Below are 20,697 nucleotides of genomic sequence, written 5' to 3'. Positions count from 1 at the left end.
CTTAAAGGGATTCAGCATTTTTATCACCTTACTCAAGTATGTGAGTTAAGTTCCCTAGTGGATGGGCTTTTAATCATCAGCCATGTTAAATCTACAGTTTAACCCAGAAAAAGAGAATATATTTTATAAGAGCCAAAAGGTAAAATCAAAGTGATGTTCTATGATTTGGCCATTATTACAAGCAATACTGTTTCACTTTCAATGAACGCCTTCCAACTTTTTTTCCTTTATCTGGTTCATATGTATGGAACATAATCAATGGAAATGTAAGAAAGGTAAGGGAAGAGTAGAAGGTAGTTTTTATCTTTATTGATACCGTGAATGTATGGAAACATATTTACGGAATACCACAATGTTATAAATTAATAAAGCAATAATAAGGTCCCAAAGGTGATATACAAAAATGTAATAAATGTAACGTAAACACTTAAATGTTTTGCTAAAGATTCATTTGGAAATAAGTCCATTTTATTTTCAACATGACTTACTGTATTAAGTTATAATCAAAAACCTTATCAAGAGTATTTTTACCATTCAACTACATTGGAGGGAAAAATAAATTCAATCATTTCATTAGCAACTGTTGGCTTTAATAAGTATAGTCCCTTCATTCATTAAGTCAGTATGTATCTAGTACCTATTATATGCCAAGCAATATTCCACCTCCTATAAATATGAATGTAGAGTGTGTGTAGAAATCATCACAGGTTACAATGCCATACATATTGAGATGATGTGAATTAGGTTAGGCCAATATAAAATCAAATCAGTGAAACAGTTTGATGTGCTCACTTTCCTAAGGGTTGGTTTTTATTACATAGATTGAATAAAAATATATCAACTAGACAACTAGTTAAAATGGTACAACAGCCTCCTCTTTTTTACTATCTATGCTCCAGGGCATTGCTTCAAAGAAACTAAACCAACTTTATTTGTCCGTGGAATCCATGGTGTATAATATACAGAAAAATATGAAACCTGCCTCCACAATACATTACAAATCAAGAAAGATTAGTAGTACTAACTCAATTTTTTAAAATCGAACAGTATCTTTTTTTTTTTGCCAACTTGTAGAAGAGACTACATAGTATTTTATAACTAGGACTAAATTAAATAATAATTTATTTCCTGGCTATCCAAAAATTCCCTAATACAGAAATGGCAGTGGACCTATGAGGAAGTAGACGGAAGGGCAAATTCATTCTTTCAATTTATTACGAAAGTCCCCTTAATGACTTGATTATGCAAGGACATATTTCCTAAGGGACCATTAGTGATGTAGCCCTGAGAGCCCTATTTCCAAACTTGGACCTCTAAATGTAAGTGAGAGTGGTCAGCTTTAAATGGGAACACAAAAATCAGAAGAATTGAGCAAAAGGAATCTAAATAGATATTCCTTCATTCATTTGATACCCCTTAACTTTGCTGTTACCATTAAAAAATACTTTGGGAAAAAAATGTCATCGTATTTTATTAGCATTCCTGGAGCAAATATTTAATATCCTAGATGGCTATGCTCAACTTCCCAAATGTTAATTGATGTTATTACAAATTGCTTGTGGCATATTCAAGGTGTACCAGGAAATTAACGACAGAGCTTATAGGACGCAAAATACATTTTAATAACTGGTCAGAAGGATCATTGTTCTCATTATCTTCTTTTCTATGGTAAATAGTAAGACATTCCTATTTGAAATTCTGAAAATATTTAGATAATGACACTGTAAATAGGTGACAAGGCAACATCAGCATTGTAAGCAGAATTTCTCTTCCTCAGATTCATGTGTAATATTTACAAGTGCCATTACTAATTATTCTTTTAAAATAATTTCTTCTCTTCCTCTATTAACTAGAACAAGAACAAAATCAATGACACTTTCTATTTTAAAGAATTAGCAATTATACTGACCACTGAGTATTATATTCTGGGTTTCCATGATCACCGTCTACTTGTGTCTTCATTTGGGACATGGTAGAAGAAATGTAATAGTTTAGGCGGGGTAAAATTTAGTACGTTTTAAATACGGTTATGCAATCCGAAAACCAAATCAACAAGAAAAAAGAGGGATACAATGCAAATTATTTCATACGCAAAGGTTCCAAAATAGTTTTGTTACCTTTATTTACCACTATTATCATAGAATCACCTTTAATTACAGAGCTCTCAGACATCATAACCTCAGAAGTATATAATAATGAGAATAATTAATAAAAATTAACAATAATAGTTTTCTGAAGAAGCCAGAAATCTGTGACAGCCCCCAAGATTCCTGCCCCTTGGTACATACCACTTTTCTAACCCTCTCCCTAGTAATGATGGTATGAATATGATGGATTTCACTCCTTAGATTACACTACCTTATATGACTAAGGGGACTGGATCAAGGCTCCACATCAGTTGGCTTTGAGTTATTCCAAAGGGAGATTCTCTTGGAATCTTGACCTACAGAGGTAAGAACTTAAAAGGGACAGGCTCCCTTCTTAAAAGGAGAGATGTCAAGTGACAGAGATTGTCCTCTTGAATATGAAGAAGTAAGCTGCTGTGTTGTAAGGTGCTTACAGAGAACATCACGTGGCAAGGACCAGAGGCAGTCTCTGGGCGCTGAGAACAGTCTTGACTGACAGAAAGCTACCAAGGCCAGGGGCCCAGACCTCAGCCTCACAGTTCCAACAAAATGGATGCTGCCAACAATCTTAGGAAGTTTAGAAACAGTTATTTCCCTAATTCAGCCTCCAGATGAAGACACGGCCAGCTGATGCTTCCATCTCAGCATTATGAAACCCTGAGCAGACAACCCAGCTAAACTATGCTGGACTCCTGGCCCAGGGAATTTACAAGATAATTAATGTGGATTATTCTAAGCTTGTTTATCTGTGGTCATTTGTTACACAGCAATAAAAATATAATACAGATGGGCTATCATGTATTGATTATTTTCGAAGACTTTGCAGGCATTGTGCGAAATCCTACATTGGGCTGGCCAAAAAGTTCGTTTGGGTTTTTCCATACAATGTTACAAAAAACCCGAACAAACTTTTTGGCCAATCCAGTATTTATTATCCCATTCAAGCCAAATTCGTAAGTTAAACATTATTACCAACCCTATGTTACAGATGAAGTAAAAGTTCACAGGGTAAATATCTTGATTAAGGTCACACAGCTAATAGAGATGACAGTTGCAATTTTAACACTCACCAACACTCCATTCTGCTCTCCTGTGAGGAAAGAGCACCGAGGCCACAGTCCTAAAACCTGGGTTCCAATCCCATTTTGCTATGAGTTAACCATGCCATTTAAAGGAAAACACGGATTCACCCTCCTTATCCCTGGTCTGCTAATTAAAGACTAGTTCATCCTCCCAAGTCCTTTTAAATCTAAGATTCTCTCATGAAATGAAAAGCTTATATTCTTAACTGGCCACACAGAAATTAGTGTAGTTTTATGTAGAAAAGTTAAATTACAAGGGCCAGTGACGAGATAACTTATTTTGTCAAGAAGCCACTTTGTCTCTATGAGACTCAAAACCCACACTGAAAACATTTTAGGGCGATGTGCAAGTCCCTGGAAAGGGATGAGGAGATACTAAGAGATGGTTTATTTTAAATTCCATTTTGGCACACATCCCAGCTAAAGCAGACATAGAAATGATTCAAAGTCCCTCTGCAGGAATCTTGAAAAGAACAAAATCTAAAAGTGAGGCCCAGTAACAACACTCATTATGTAGAGGATAAGGTCGAAGTATGCTTGCAGCTTTTTCAAAAGAAAATATCTATGGCAAGGAGTACTACGGTACTGTGAGTGGAAATGTAAACCACACTTTTGTGGGACAATTTCTCTCACCCTGTGACTTTCCAGGTCTAAGATTTCTGTTTTCTTGATTTCCTTCCAACTCACTGGATCTCAATGTATGGTTTTCCATGACCCCCTTCTTCCCCCTCCATTCAACTCCTTGCCCAATCTATTTCAAATGCTCTCCACACTTGTTCTTACCAACCTCAAATGTCTGAACTTGACCCAATGAGCTAGATCCTTTGCCCCAGCCCTACCAGTTCTACCACAAAAAATAAATGAGCCTGTCTTTTAGAGACAGCCTTTAGAGACATTTATAGAGAGCCCATCTATCTGCTCTCTTTCATTAGCACTAACTGATCTGGGAAACAAATAACATTTGTATTCATGAGATGCCATACAACTGGATTATTATCTCACTGCTGAGGTCTCAGCATGATTTGGACCACTCTGCAACAGACCATTTATGTGCAGTGTTCTCTGGATGTGATACCATAAGCTTGCTTCCAGTGATTCAACTTTTCATTTTTCATAGCACTTCTTTACCTCCTGCACAAAACTGTTCATCAATCCCTCTAAATAGTGCTGGTGACAACAGCTACCTGTATCTTGGCTATTTAAGGCCCTGTGCGATTTTTTAAGGTAGCTTATTTAAAACAGTAGATGATTCTGTTTTCAGCAACGAATATTTTCAGTCCCATCAGAAACTCCCCCATGCATTAGGAGGGCTCAAGGGAATACTTTCACCATCTGCATCTTTGCTTGTTCCACGCATATCTCATTTCCCCATTACAACAAATCCTCCTCCTGAAATTTAGCTGGATTTCACCACATCCAGCCAACACAAATGTCAACAGGCTACAATATGCTATGTTATGGTGTCAGGAGAATACATGTTGTTCTGCCACTTTAACAAGCTTTTCCCTTTACATATCCACCAAGCAGCTATTCTCAGTGTTAACCTAAGAGAGTGCTCAAGCTTATCATCCCAACTTCCAGATATGATGAATGACCAAGGCAAAAAAACAAATTTGTTAAGGAAGCAGCCCATATAAAGCTTGTAAAGCTTTGATTGATCATGTTTACCCAATGGATACAAATGTTACTGGTCTTTAAAAAAAAGTGGGGGGGGTATGTTTTGTTTTCCTGTCCTTTCTGAACATGGCTTTTTCCCGACCAGCATCTGCTCAGGCTTACACAATGGAATAGTATGGAATAGTGGTTACCAGTGATTTTGTATAAATAAAATTGATTCATTTTTCCTAGAATGTGTGAACGTGGTCTACCTACAAGTAAGGAAATGTTCCATTTCCTTTTCAGGGCTCTTTGTTGCCTGTATTATTCGGGTATATACAAACTAAAACACTTTGTGTTAATAAACCAAAGTTCTTGAGTTTGGCTCTGGAGCCAAATATTAGCTAGCTTTCTAAATCATCTCTAGCACCCTATTTAGCCCCCTCTGTGCCTACAATAAAAATTCATCCAGCTAATCATTTATGGGGCAGAAAATTTTACAGGCGCTCAGTTTACAGCACTAAACAGTTCAGTCTCTGCTCTGATGCCGCTTACATCCTAGGAAAGAGACAATAAATAAATACCTCGGGGGGGTGAAAAGTGCTATGTAGCAAAGAGAACAAACAGAGGAGGTACAGACACTCTTCTAGAGATGATGCGCCAGGAAGGCCTCTCTGACGAGAAAATATTTGAGCAGAAATCCAAAGAAGTAAGGGGCCCAGCCATGCAGGTATCTGGGGGGAAGATCAATCCAAAAAGAGGGGACAAGTGTATAAGCCGTGAGGAACTTGAAGAGAACACTGAATATTAATGTGTGTCAACACTCTTGCAAGACTTTAGTAAGGCATTTATTATCTTCAAAGTACCACACTGTCTGCCACTTCTCTGTCTAGATTTGGGTTGCTATTTGTTCCCCAAATATAACTCAAAACAGAGGACACTGTAAAGCCCAGAATAACTGCTGTCACTCAACTAATATGTACAGAACAACTCATTATCGTTCGCCCCATAGCTCAGTTTTAGAGCCATTTTATCATAGAGAATACAGTCCTTAGCAATTTCCCATTTAATCAAAAAGATACCTAATATGACAAGAAATCCCCAATCCGGATTACAACATCGGCCAAAGAGAAAAACAGCCATTTCCCCTGCAAAACTGATTTCAAAACTATCATCATCCATCATCATCATCATCAATCAGAAGAGGCAGCTGCTTTGGAAGCATTATTTTAAGTCCGTATTTAATGAGATGACAGCTTAACCTTCTCAGGGCAGCAGAGTAATCCCTCCTTCCAACCCCAACCGAGTACAGAGAAGCAGATTTGCTCGAATGTAGAAACTGGCTTTCATCTGATTTCATAAACACACAATGGCATTTGATGATTTAATAGGTACATAGATTTTTCTTTTGAACATTCAACATTCTATCAGGGTTGGTGAGGCCTGTGTAACTCAAGGATTACTGCAGTCACTACATCAGCAAGAACTTATCAACAGAACTGACTGTGCACGATGGCCAGGGAGAAAGCTATCCACGCAAATATACCTTCCAGAGCAAGAAGAGACACTTGACTAAATACATAGCGGGACACAATGTGCATGTGCTTCACACATGATAGACATTTCTTTCCCCATTCTATGCTTGTATTTAACTGACCTCCTCCTCTCACTGTTCACATCCATGCCACAAAGCTTTTCATAGCTCTATGTATGTATTTATACCACTTACTCAGCCTTCAAGGACCATCACCAACGTCTCTATATGTTCACATCCCAGCCATAGTCACTGAGGAAATTTCATCACCAAGTCCTTCCATAAAACTATTCCTGGAACCCCAGAGAGAAGTAATTTTGGCCTTCTCTGAATTTCCCATCAGGCTTCATTCTATACCTCTTTTAGGAACTCATCTTGTATTCTACCTGATAGTAAAGTCATTTGCTTGTATCTATCATCTTGTTTTTCCTATTAATGAAAAAAAATATTTATGGGCAATTATAATAGGAGTGTATCTTTTTACTTACTAAAATAGTCTTTCTCTATTACAGTGTTACAGAAATGTGTGGTAAATTAACAAATGCTACATATCCCAATTATGTTGCCCCTTCAAACAAATATCCTCAGTTAAAAACGTGCCTTCCATCAGTTCCATCATAGCTAAGCACCAGAATCAAAGTAAGTATCTATGAAAGCTACTTAAAGCAAATGTCAAATACAGCAGTTTCATTATGCAAAAGACATTTTTTAAATATAATGGCAAAAAAGTCTCCCTATTAAAAGTTTCCTTTCAGAATAAGAGGCATTAGGATTTTTTTTTTCATTATGATTCCCACAACAGCTAGCACACTGCCTTGATGACAATTTGTTGAATGAATAAGTAAATGATTGCATGATTATGCACACATTACAGTAGCTCAGACACAGCATGTCAAAATTTCAGGGAGGGGAGATGGCTGAAGGAGGAGCATGTCCCAGATAAGCAGGGAGTACAGGTTGAATTATAGGAAAAATGGAAAGGAAATAGATCAATACGGTTGTTAAACAGCATCTTAATAGAGAATATGAGGCTAAGAATCATATCTGTACCCAGATAAAATAATTAGGATTACTGACAATCATTAGCATCCAGGAAGGTGCTCATCTAGAGAATGGGACAGTGTAAGAATGTGAGAGTGTGGGCGAGAGAAAGCACCCACGCACACACATGCGTGTGTGCCTATGGGCCTGCCCATGGCTGTGACGTCAGAGGAAGGGGTGGGAGCAGAAGGCTAATTCTCAGAAGGCACCTCTACTTACTACTGAGAGGCGTGCACTGAGTCATAAAAAAATATGAAAACTGCAGCATAGCTAGACAGCTCGTGATTAATGATAGGATACCTAGTTAAAGGGAGCTGAAAGGTATATCGTTTTTCATGACATAGGACCAATGAGACTCAATTAATAAAATGAAATATTAAGTTAAATTTAGAATTTTTCACCACACAGTCACTTCTTTGAAGAAAAAACTATGTGCACTCATTTTTATTGTTTCCGAGTACAACTGTAGGAGTTTTAAAAACATGTACAGGGTAAATTACTAAAACTCAGTGCTCGCAGCGATTTTCTTTTGCCTACTTCAACGTCTGTACTTCTGAAGAACAGTTACAAGAGTTTCAATGCACTATGAGCTTTTAAGAAATTAATTATAGCAGGAGAATCACATGCAGATACAGTGTGCACACTGCCACTGCCTTTTTCTGAAAATATGAGAACTATCATGTGGGAACCTATCGATTGTGATGCTTCTCAACCTGCCTATGTCATGCATCTTCACGTGCCAGAAAGTACCTGGCACAAAGTGGTTACTCAGAAAGTATCTGTTAAGCTGTGTTGACTATTTCATCAATATATCTATTTTTCCCTAACATTCAGATTCTAAAATGGCAGCTTAAAAACACAAATCAATTGGGGATTCCCTCAGCCTCATTTCCTCCCTATCAAGCTATTATTAGTTTATCTTCTGTTAGATCAGCAACTCCCAAAATATGTTCTATGAAATACTGGTTATGAGTAGGGGAGTGGGTCCTATCCTCAAAATATGTGAACATGTGTCTTTGAAACAGGAATATATTTTGAGCTTTAGAACTTCTTAGCTTATTTAATATACATACATACATTGTGTATATTATGGTAGATGGATTAAAATGTATATAATACATCTCAATTTGACTTGAGAATACTTTTCAATTAAAATACTGTATTGGGTTGACAAGACCTTTTCATACATTGAACATGAAATATCATGAATTATAAGGCTTTCAGCTTTGTCTCAAATATCTTCCTGTAGGCAACCAGCATATCTTAGTCTTTTTGATTGCATAGTCTTTTTGAACACAGATCATAAGGAACGTCTGTAATATGATTACTTTATAAGATAAGAATTTGAACAATGTACTTTCCACATGTCAATTCTAAAAGTTTGAGGAATAACATATCTACAAATTTCAGAATATTTATTTTGACCTTATTTTTGAGAAAGGCATTACCTTTTACTTGTCCATACTGGACTACACTGTGTCTCATTCATTCCATTTTGTTCATTTATTCACCAAACATTAAACCCTCAATACACCCCATGCATGGGGCTGGAAACTGGTCACATAAGGATGAATATAGGGCTTCCCTGGTGGCGCAGTGGTTGAGAGTCCACCTGCCAATGCAGGGGACACGGGTTCGTGCCCTGGTCCAGGAAGATCCCACATGCCATGGAGCGGCTGGGCCCGTGAGCCATGGCCACTGAGCCTGCGTGTCCGGAGCCTGTGCTCCGCAATGGGAGAGGCCACAACAGTGAGAGGCCCGTGTACCGCAAAAAAAAAAAAAAAAAAAAAAAAAAAAAGATGAATATAAAAGGTTTCTGCTCTAACAGAGCTCTTGTTTCATTTGAGAGAGAAAAATAAAATAACAGTAACTCAAAGCAGAGTCTGCCGACATGAGCAAGAGATGCACACACTTACAAAGTAAGGCCAACTCTGCCTTGGATCATCAGAGAAAGCTTCCAAGAGGTAGGCCTTCAAACAACGAGTTCACGAAGTATCAGAGGACAGCCTTTTGAGAAGTATGACACATCTAAAGAGAGAAACTCCATTTGCTGAGGCGTGGAAATAAAGAAACACAGAAACTTACAAGACTGAAGTGATGAGGCAAAACTAGACCATGACCTGCTTGCCAACTAATTAATTTAGCTGAGAACTTTTGTAAGAGCAAATGTTACAGAAAAGAGGGCTCAAACTTTCCATCTTTTGTCTCCAAATTACAACCATACTTGGGAATGTCCATGTGAGTAGACTTGGACTGAATTTCTGCACATGCTTACTGTTTCCAGGAAAAGTTCATCAATTCCTCTGGGGCTGGTCTCTCGTGAAATTATGATGACCTGTACAAGGCAGTGATTCTGAGATGTACTGTATAATTAGTCTCTCACAACGCTTACTAAAGAAGAAAGGGTAACACGTCCAAATCCCCCTTTACCCATACCTAGTATCGATAATAGAGTACAAGAAGAGTCAATCTACTATTCAAAGTACATTTTTTTTTTACCTCGGCCAATTTAAATGATGCACAGTTATGTATTTTGAATTTGTCATCTGCCTAGAACATGGTGAAGAACTGTCATTAATAAGAATCCTCCTCTAGGGCTTCCCTGGTGGCACAGTGGTTAAGAATCCTCCTGCCAATGCAGGGGACATGGGTTCAAGCCCTGGTCTGGGAAGAGCTCACATGCCGCGGAGCAACTAAGCCCGTGCGCCACAACTACTGAGCCCATGCTCTAGGGCCCACGAGCCACAACTACTGAGCCCGCGTGCTGCAACTACTGAAGCCCACGCACCTACAGCCTGTACTCAGCAACAAGAGAAGTCACGGCAATGAGAAGCCCACACATTGCAATGAATGGTAGTCCCCACTCGCCGCAATTAGACAAAGCCCATGCCTAGCAACGAAGACCCAATGCAGCCAAAAATAAATAAATAAATTTATTTTTTAAAAAAATCCTCCTCTAAGCTCACTTTTTCATGACCCCTTTCCAATTCACCCTTCATACCTTCAATCTTTCCACCAATCTAAAATATTAGGCATATGCTTTAAGGATTTATTTTTTATGATCTTTCCCCCATGTTTGGCCTGGGTTCTGCCTCCCTTTCCAGAACACCAATGTCTTAAAAACAAAAAGAGGAAATTTAATTCTAAAGAGAACAAAGACTATATGTTGCTTATCTCTTTTTCCTTGGAACCTAGCATAATGCTTAATATATGTTCAACAGTTGATGACTATTAGATGAATGCATGGATAGATGGATGAATAAACAAGAGAACGAGAGGAAAAAAGATAGGGGAAGGGATAAAAGGACAAGTAGAAAGAAAGGAAAGGAAAGACAGAAAAGAGGAATGGGAAGCGGAATAGAAAGAAAACTTCAATTATATCAATAATTTTATCTCTATGAGTCAGGACTTTGAATTGAATAACAAAGACCCAACTCAAACTAGCTTAAGTAAAAGGGTAAATTATTGGTTTCTGTAGCTCCTAAATACCCAATGATATAGTTCAAGGGACTGGACAAAGTAGCAGGAAACAGGACCTGAGAAGACAGAAGTGGGGACTCAACTCTTTGCAGAGTCTTTCCCAGTCTCCTTGTTCACGCTCTTGTCTGGGTACCTTGGTTTAGCTTTATCTTATGGACATTAGCCTCCTTCCTGTATACAGAGCTCCCCACCCTCATCCTCATTCTCCTCATTCTCTGATGGTCCTTTTTAGAGTTTAGGCCCACACTTATTTTAATCCCTTTGTCCAAAGGAATAGGGAACTGTGAAATGGTGAAACCTGGCACACTGGCCTATGAATTTTTATCAGAATTGCTATTATATCTGTTATAAAAGATACAGCTAGGGCTTCCCTGGTGGCGCAGTGGTTGAGAGTCCGCCTGCCAATGCAGGGGACACGGGTTCGTGCCCCGGTCCGGGAAGATCCCACATGCCGCAGAGCAGCTGGGCCCGTGAGCCATGGCTGCTAAGTCTGCGCGTCCGGAGCCTGTGCTCCGCAACGGGAGAGGCCACAACAGTGAGAGGCCCGCGTACCGCAAAAAAAAAAAAAAAGATACAGCTATAAGTATATAGCTGTAAATTATGCTATTGCATTTTGGATTACAGATGTTACTTTATTTTTGAAACTATGCATAGAGATAATAGACATTAAATATTAGACTAATATTTAATAAAAGAATAGTATGGTTTTGTCATCAGCTTTGAAAAAAATATCACAGAGTTCATAACAACCTTGGCTGTATCTGAATAGTATATAATTTCTGCCCTACCAATCTCACGGTGTGACATGAGGATCCAATAAGATGAAGTATGTGAATGCATACAGTAAACTCTACGAAACTACAGTGGCCATTGGAGTTGGCAATTTTGCTGTTTTAAAAATTAAGTAAGTATTAAGAAACAGAGCAAGAATGGTCAAAGAAAGCATCTATCGCCCTGTGATTTCTACCGAAGATGTCCCTCTGATCTTTGATTAAATAAATATTACTCATTTAATTCCCTTTTAAATAACTGTGTTCTCCCCAGAACCAATATACATTTTTCATGGTCTCTTGCCCAATACCTAAGACCATGCATGCAGATGCATTTTTTTTTTTCCTCGTATTTCTCAACACTTAGGAACTCTGTTTGCATTAAATAAATGATGCTGTGAGATGATTTATCCAATGAAACAGAAAACAAGAGGATAAGTGAGATCATTTTAAAAGTAGGGAGCAAAAATTATTGACCCACGACAAACACACCATGTGGGAAAAATCAAGCCTGAACCTCTACTACCTGTCTGGTGTACAGTTTTAATTTTACAAAACAATTCAATCAAAAGTATGATTTGTGCCAAAGCAGGGAACACAGGGGAGAGAGGTACACAATCAAATTGGAGAATGGACACAGAATCTGTTAGTCACAAGGCAGCAAGATAGAGATGAGCTCCAGATGGAAGGACAAGTTGACAGCAATGACCTTGAGCAGCAAATTCTGACTAGAGGGCATCTGGATGGCCTCCTGGAAGAGGCAGGAAGGAGTTCAACTAGACATAGAAAGATAAGTAGAATTTTGACAGGTAAGGACTGGAAGAAAGGGGTATCCCTGACAAAGGAAACTGAATTAAAGAAGGCAGAGACGTAGGATCAAACACTGGGTGAAATAGCAAGTGACAAGCAGCAAGAGTAGCAGGAACATGAAATGATGGTTAGAAAAACTGAAAAGTAACCGTAGAAGATTCTCAAGGTCAGCATTATAGCTATCTATCCAACAGTATACTCAGCAATAAGATGTAGGTATTAAAAATGGAATGAATTCACTAGAATACTTATGATATTTACCACTTTCCTAATTAGTATTATACTGGCCTCTTAAAATAAGTATATCTAGCTGCTTTATTTATATGTTCATATAATTCCAATAAGTAACATAAAATATCCATTATTTTAATTGTTTATTTTTAAATATTTCCCTTAAAATTTGCTTCTACTGATTTGCATTCCTTTGAAGGGAAATAGCACATTTATATGTTACCTTTGTCAAGGCCATGCTGAAAACCACCATTTGGCATAAAAAGATATTTTTACTAATGGCATATAATCAAGCATGCACTTCATTAGTCATGAAAATTTACTGCAAATATTCAACAGCTACGTAGCAGTTGCAAAGAAAACAATGATCTTGATTTCAAACTGTAATGCCTATGATTTGTCTCATAAGACACAGGAAAAGAATTCCTGAAAAAAGAAAGATATGCAATGAAGGTTTTATTCCTATTTGATTTACAAATATTTAAAATATAGTTTTTAATACCTGGCACTCACGATGATAACTAAGTTTTCCTAAATGAAGTTAGTGTTTTAGTAAGCTTTGCTGCTTGACATTACCATTTTCACAGATGAGTTATATTTTTTCTCAACAATGAATAACTGACATGTAGGCTGATCCACATAAAATTGACACCATCTTACCATTTTTCACCTGCAAAGATGTTAATTTTTTAGATTTAACCTAAAAGATTAAAATTGTAGTATCGTAGAATCTTAAAGTTAGAAAAATGGTCTGAGAGATCTAGTGGATCCTTTGGCCTGGTTCATAAAAATCCCCTCTGGTATAAAACAGCAATCATTTGATATCTGCTGTTGGAATGCTTGAGGTAAGCTTAAAATAATATATGGATGGGAGTAAAAAGAAGCAATGAGAACAAGCCCAACACTCACATGGATCTTTCTACTTATTCACTGACTTCATTTAATTTTTTTTTTAATAAAGGAAAGGAAAAAAACAAATGTCAAGCAAATATCTAACCTCACAATAGAAAAGGTGCCTGAACATTACTTAGAATTTTTTAAATGACCAGATAAAGGATATGAGGGCTTACTCTTCAGACTAAATATATAATGCATTTTTTTTCTAATTTCAAACAAAAGTAACTAAAATTAGCAATCCCTAGTTAACACTCTTTCATCTAAGTATCTTGGAAGAATCAAGTGAATTATTCAAATCTAGAAAAGGAAATCATGAAGAAAACAGCTATTTTAATGCTCTTCAGCCTGCAACCTATACAGAAGAGAGAAATCAGATAAAAGATAACCCTGAGCTAACAAGGTTTTAAGGGATTCTTTCAAAATGAGAGATTTTTCAAAATGAATCAATCCTATGTCTCCATGTCAGAGGACAAAAGGGCACAGAGGGAGGAAAGCCTGTCTTCCTAGATCCACCCAAATCCCCGAATTCAGTAAGTAAACAAAAATACTGCTGACTAGACAATCGATGAACCTTTCTACACGATTATCCCAATACATGAATTTACGTTACCCTGTCACTTCTTAATTCATAGCAGTTTTACCAATATGAAACTATTCACCTCTAAACTTCAGCTTTTTGAAGTAAGAAATCAAAGTATTTCAGGAGAAGAAGGAACCTAACAAATCATGATTTGGCACACTAACCGTACAAATGAGGAAAGTGAACTTTAGGGAAAATGAATTGCTCAAGATCCCACAGCTTGTGAGAGCATGAACAGTCTCAGAACACTTGACTCAAGAACCTCTGGCTCACTACTTCCTGTGATGGCCCAACATAGTAGGACACCAACCTCTTTGTTGTAATCTGGTCATTTTTGCTATGGGATTGGCTAATATGTGTGTCTGTGCATGTATCTCTGTGTAGCTTAGAAAGGCATTAATACAGTTAAGACTCAATTTTATACTGATTAATTAATCACTCCTAAATGGTCAGTAATCCTTTTTAAGTCTACAGATCTTCCCCATAAATTAAACTCTGTAATGCCACAGGATTATCTGCAATCGGGTAACCAAATACAAATCATGTAATTATCATGGGACTACCAAAGTACAAATTGCTAAAACAAACGGATAATTCTCCAGTATACGATGTATGCACTAAACCAAAAGGAACGAAGACAGAAAACTTTGTACAAAATATAAACATGTTAGGTTGAAAATCAAAAAAGATGATTTTTGAGATAGTTGCTATTAAGAACAGAACCATTTGATCACTAACATGACAACATATAAAATAATGTTTACAGGGGTAAGTTGTGTTCCAAAATGCACATTTTGGTAATATTAGAATTTAACATAGCAAAAATATAAATTTCATAAAATGCAAAGATTTACAGCTGAATAAATATGTGAAGGAAGACAAACAAATGCATTGTCTATTATATTTAGTTATTCAGATAATAAATTTCAGATAGTTAACTTTCCTACTTTAAAAAGTATAGTTTTTAAATGCATTGATAAATGAGATTAATAATAAAATGTTATTTGTAAATGAATTTTGAGGACCACATATTACATTTAAAATCACCTCCTATCTTATGGTTTAATATAAAATCCATTGCTATTGCTTTCTGTATATTTACATAAGTTATATATTAATCCCATAAGTCATAAGGAAAAGTAGTCCCCAATGAGTATCAACATCAAAACTTTTCTACAATTCCTCAAAGATAAAATATATTTATATATTATATTACACATATATTTTTATTTAAATAAAATGGTACTTACTCCCAAAGATGTTATTCATCTCAAGTTCAATTGCATATCACCTACAAAAAAAGAAATGGATTTTAGAATAAAGCATAAACCTAGACTTTTTTTTTAATAATCAGTTGCATTCCAGAGGCATCAATGGTGTTAGAAAAAAGTCTCGATGGCACATTATGTGAGAAAAAGTTTTTCTCAGTCAATTACAGAGAACCTGATTTTACCAAGATATTCCTTAAACTGTGTAGTAAGATACCCTGATGAGCAAGAAAACTTTTGTAAGTCACGGTTAACCCACAAAAAAGGCCAAAAGGATGATCTATATTTAAATATCTGAAACGAAAAAGATACTGATAAAGCAATATATTTAAATAAGCTAAATTAACTATTTAATTTTCATATTAAAGTCAAAACTCGTTTGAAATTAAAGGATAAATTACATAAGATCGTAAAGAGCAACAATTAATATTCATTCCGTATAAACTACATGAGAACAATTCCCTTATCCTTGAAAACCACTGCCAAATTTTTAGAATACATTTTTTAACACTTGAAATCTAATTTATAAAAGTAGGACAAATGGTACAATTATAAAACTTTTAAATAGTATGAAGGCTCTCCAAGGTTTACAAATCCTCACTTTTTTACCCTCAAAAATTATACACTATACGTTTCTAAATTTAAACTCCAGGTGATACCGATGATAGTTTGGACTTAACACAAAAACATATTTATGTTTCTTTGAGTTCTATATTGCCTTCATACTTTCTTTTCTGAGCTCTAGATCCATGCAGCCAATTGACTACCTGACATCTCTATTTGGATACTCTAAAGGGATGTCAAACTCAATGTGACTGTATACAAACACATGACTTCCTATACCAATCCTCCCTCCCCACTAAAGGGCCCACTTCTAGAGTTGATAGCGAACGGCACCAGCATAATTTATCAAGTCAGAAAGTCAGGAGTCACACATACCTTCCCTTGTCTCTCATCGCATCAATACTCAATCCACCACTAAGTCAACCTCTCCCCATCTCTACCACTAGTTCCCTCAACCTACCATTACCTCTCACCTGTAGTAGCAATGAGCACATTCTCACTGCATTGTCTCCTGACACCACCTATGCCTTTGCTATCCATTAGCCGATATTCTCACCTCTCCCAACCCAAACCCTCTTAAGATGCTTCACTGTCTTCCAATTAGTCATAAAAATAAGACCACAGTCTTTAATTGGCCTACAAATCCTTGCATCATCTAACCTTTGTCAAATATTCCCAAGAGCTCACCTTTCACCACCCTCCACCTTGCTCTCTGCACCCCAGATACACTAAAGTCTTTTCAGTAGAAATGAGCCATGTTCTTTCCTATCTCAAGGCTTTTATACATACTGTTTCTTCTGTCATGTTCTTTCCTTTAAGCCCTTTCCACCTATTCACTCTGTGGAGCCCCACTTAAATTTCACTAAGAGAAACGTCCTCTAACACCTTAAGTCAGGTTCTCATAATATTCTATACTCACAGGACAGCATTTGCTTCTTCAAAGCTTTTATCACAAACTGTCTTTGTAATTGTGTCATTTATGACTACAGCCCTCACTGAACTTTAAACTAAATGATTATAGTATCTATGTTGCAGATCTCTGGTGCCTAGCATAAAGCTTCATATCCAAAATATTAGTGAGTGAAATTAAAATGAATGCCTGAAAATGATAGTTTCGGGCTTATCATTTTCACATTCCATTCATACCAAAGTATGTTGCTCTAAAAGGAACAAAACCATGTTGCGTTCCTGAGGAAAATATTTAAGATTATTAGATTATTCCGGAGTCCCAAAACAAAAGGCATGGGGTACAATAATGACCTTTATAAAATGCTAATTGCTTTTTTAATAAACCAACATTAGTTATTCTCCAGATGTAATTTGAAGAATGGAATATAGTTGGTGTGGATATAGTTGGTCTGTATAATTTATACAGAATAAAAGAACTTTATTTATTTTTAACATCTTTATTGGAGTATAATTGCTTTACAATAGTATGAGTTTCTGCTTTATAACAAAGTGAATCAGCTACTGGTGTTTTAGTTTCTGCTAAATAACAAAGAGAGTCAACTATACATATACATATATCACTATATCTCCTCCCTCTTGCATCTCCCTCCCACACTCCCTAACCCACCCCTCTAGGTGGACACAAAGCACCTAGCTGATCTCCCTGTGCTATGCAGCGGCTTCCCACTAGCTATTTTATATTTCTTAGTGTATATATGTCAATGCCACTCTCTCATTTCATCAAGCTTACCATTCCCCCTCCATGTGTCCTCAAGTCCATTCTCTAGGTCTGGGTCTTTAATCCTGTCCTGCCCCTAGGTTCTTCAAAACCTTTTTTTTTTTCTTTTAGATTCTAAACATATGTTACCATATGGTATTTGTTTTTTCTCTTTCTGACTTACTTCACTCTGTGTGACAGTCTCTAGGTCCACCCACCTCGCTACAAATAACTCAATTTCATTTCTTTTTATGGGTGAGTAACATTCCATTGTATATACATGCCACATCTTCTTTATCCATTTATAAGCCGATGGACACTTAGGGTGTTTCCATGTCCTGGCTATTGTAAACAGACCTGCAATGAACACTGTGGTACATGACTCCTTTTGAATTATAGTTTTCTCAGGGAATATGCCCAGGAGTGGGATTGCTGGGTTGTATGGTAGTTCTATTTTTAGTTTTTTAAGGAACCTCCATACTGTTCTCCACAGTGGCTGTATCAATCTAAATTCCCACCAACAGTGCAAGAGGGTTCCCTTTCCTCCACACCCTCTCCAGCATTTATTGTTTGTAGATTTTTTGATGATGGCCATTCTGACCAGTGTAAGGTGATACCTCATTGTAGATTTGATTTGCATTTCTCTAATGATTACTGATGTTGAGCATCCTTTCATGTGTTTGTTGGCCACCTGTACATCTTCTTTGGAGAAATGTCTATTTAGGTCTTCTGCCCATTTTTGGATCGGGTTGTTTCTTTTTTTGATATTGAGCTGCTTGAGCTGCTTGTATATTTTGGAGATTAATTCTTTGTCAGTTGCTTCATTTGCAAATATTTTATCCCATTCTGAGGGTTGTCTTTTTGTCTTGTTTATGGTTGCCATAGCTGTGCAAAAGCTTTTAAGTTTCATTAAGTCCCATTTGTTTATTTTTGTTTTTATTTCCATTTCTCTAAGAGGTGGGTCAAAAAGGATCTTGCTGTGATTTATGTCACAGAGTGTTCTGCCTTTGTTTTCCTCTAAGAGTTTTATAGTGTCTGGCCATACATTTAGATCTCTAAGCCATTTTGAGCTTATTTATGTGTATGGTGGTAGGGAGTGTTCTAACTTCATTCTTTTACATGTAGCTGTGCAGTTTTCCCAGCACCACTTATTGAAGAGATTCTCTTTTCTCCATCGTATATTCTTGCCTCCTTTATCAAAGATAAGGTGACCATGTGTGTGTGGGTTTATCTCTGGGCTTCCTTTCCTGTTGCACTGATCTATATTTCTGTTTTTGTGCCAGTACCATACTGTCTTGATTACTATAGCTTTGTAGTATAGTCTGAACTCTGGGAGCCTGATTTCTCCTTTTTGCATCTATGTTCATCAGTGATATTGGCCTGTAGTTTTTTTTTTTTTTTTTGCGGTATGCGGGCCTCCCACTGCCATGGCCTCTCCCATTGCGGAGCACAGGCTCCGGACGCGCAGGCTCAGCGGCCATGGCTCACAGACCCAGCCACTCTGCTGCATGGGGGATCTTCCCGGACCGGGACACGAACCCGTGTCCCCGGCATCGGCAGGCGGACTGCCAACCACTGAACCACCAGGGAAACCCAGTTTTCTTTTTTTTTTTGAGACATATTTATCTGGTTTTGGTATCAGGGTGATGGTGGCTTCACAGAATGAGTTTTGGAATATTCCTCCCTTGGCTATATTTTGGAAGAGTGTGAGAAGGATAGGTGTTAGCTCTTCTCTAAATGTTTGATAGTATTTGCCTGTGAAGTCGTCTGGTCCTGGGCTTTTGTTAGTTGGAAGATTTTTAATCACAGTTTCAATTTCAGTGCTTGTGATTGGTCCCTTTATATTTTCTATTTCTTCCTGGTTCAGTCGCAGAAGGTTGTGCTTTTCTAAGAATTTGTCCGTTTCTTCCAGGTTGTCCATTTTATTGGTATATAGTTGCTTATAGTAATCTCTCATGATCTTTTGTATTTCTGTAGTGTCAGTTGTTACTTCTGCTTTTTCATTTCTAATTCTATTGATTTGAGTGTTCTCCCTTTCTTTCTTGATGAGTCTGGCTAATTGTTTATCAATTTTGTTTATTTTCTCAAAGAACCAGCTTTTAGTTTTATTGATCTTTGCTATTGTTCCCTTCAGTTCTTTTTCATTTATCTCTGATCTGATCTGTATGATTTCTTTCCTTCTGCTAACTTTGGGGTTTGCTTGTTCTTCTTTCTCTAATTGCTTTAGGTGTAACATTAGGTTGTTTATTTGAGATGTTTCTTGTTTCTTGACATAGAATTGTATTGTTATAAACTTCCCTCTTAGAACTGCTTTTGCTGCATCCCATAGGTTTTGGGTTGTCGTGTTTTCATTGTCATTCGTTTCTAGGTATTTTCTGATTTCCTCTTTGATTTCCTCAGTGATCTCTTCATTATTTAGCAGTGTATTGTTTAGCCTCCATGTGTTTGTATTTTTTACAGATTTTTTTTCCTGTAATTGCGATCTAGTCTCATAGCATTGTGGGCAGAAAAGATACTTGATATGATTTCAATTTTCTTAAATTTACCAAGACTTGATTTGTCACCCAAGATATGATCTATCCTGGAGAATGTTCCATGAGCACTTGAGAAGAATGTGTATTCTGTTGTTTTTGGATAGAATGTCCTATAAGTATCAACTAAGTCCATCTTGTTTAATGTATCATTTAAAGCTTGTGTTTCTTTATTTATTTTCATTTTGGATGATCTGTCCATTGGTGAAAGTGGGGTGTTAACGTCCCCTACTATGATTCTGTTACTGTCAATTTTCCCTTTTATGGTTGTTAGCATTTGCCTTATGTATTGAGTTGCTCCTATGTTGGGTGCAGAAGTATTTACAACTGTTATATATTCTTCTTGGATTGATCCCTTGATCACTATGTAGGGTCCTTCCTTGTCTCTTGTAATAGTCTTTATTTGAAAGTCAATCTTCTCTGATATGAGAATTGCTACTCCAGCTTTCTTTTGATTTCCATTTGCATGGAATATCTTTTTCCATCCCCTCACTTTCAGTCTCTATGTGTTCCTAGGTCTG

At 37.0% G+C, this 20,697-nt stretch overlaps 1 protein-coding gene across 1 annotated transcript in view; it reads right to left on the bottom strand.

Annotated features, from left to right (window-relative positions):
* The window catches only part of CNTN4 (contactin 4), a 959,269-nt gene that overhangs the window by 793,782 nt on the left and 144,790 nt on the right, over positions 1-20,697 (bottom strand). Inside the window, exon 2 of the mRNA XM_060022925.1 lies at positions 15,398-15,438. The gene's annotated coding sequence lies outside the window, so the exon portion shown is untranslated. The remainder of the gene's footprint in view (positions 1-15,397; positions 15,439-20,697) is intronic.

The sequence above is a fragment of the Delphinus delphis genome, chromosome 10 (assembly GCF_949987515.2).
Source record: "Delphinus delphis chromosome 10, mDelDel1.2, whole genome shotgun sequence".
Classification (NCBI taxonomy): domain Eukaryota; kingdom Metazoa; phylum Chordata; class Mammalia; order Artiodactyla; family Delphinidae; genus Delphinus; species Delphinus delphis.
This window is presented reverse-complemented; position numbering and strand designations above follow the sequence as displayed.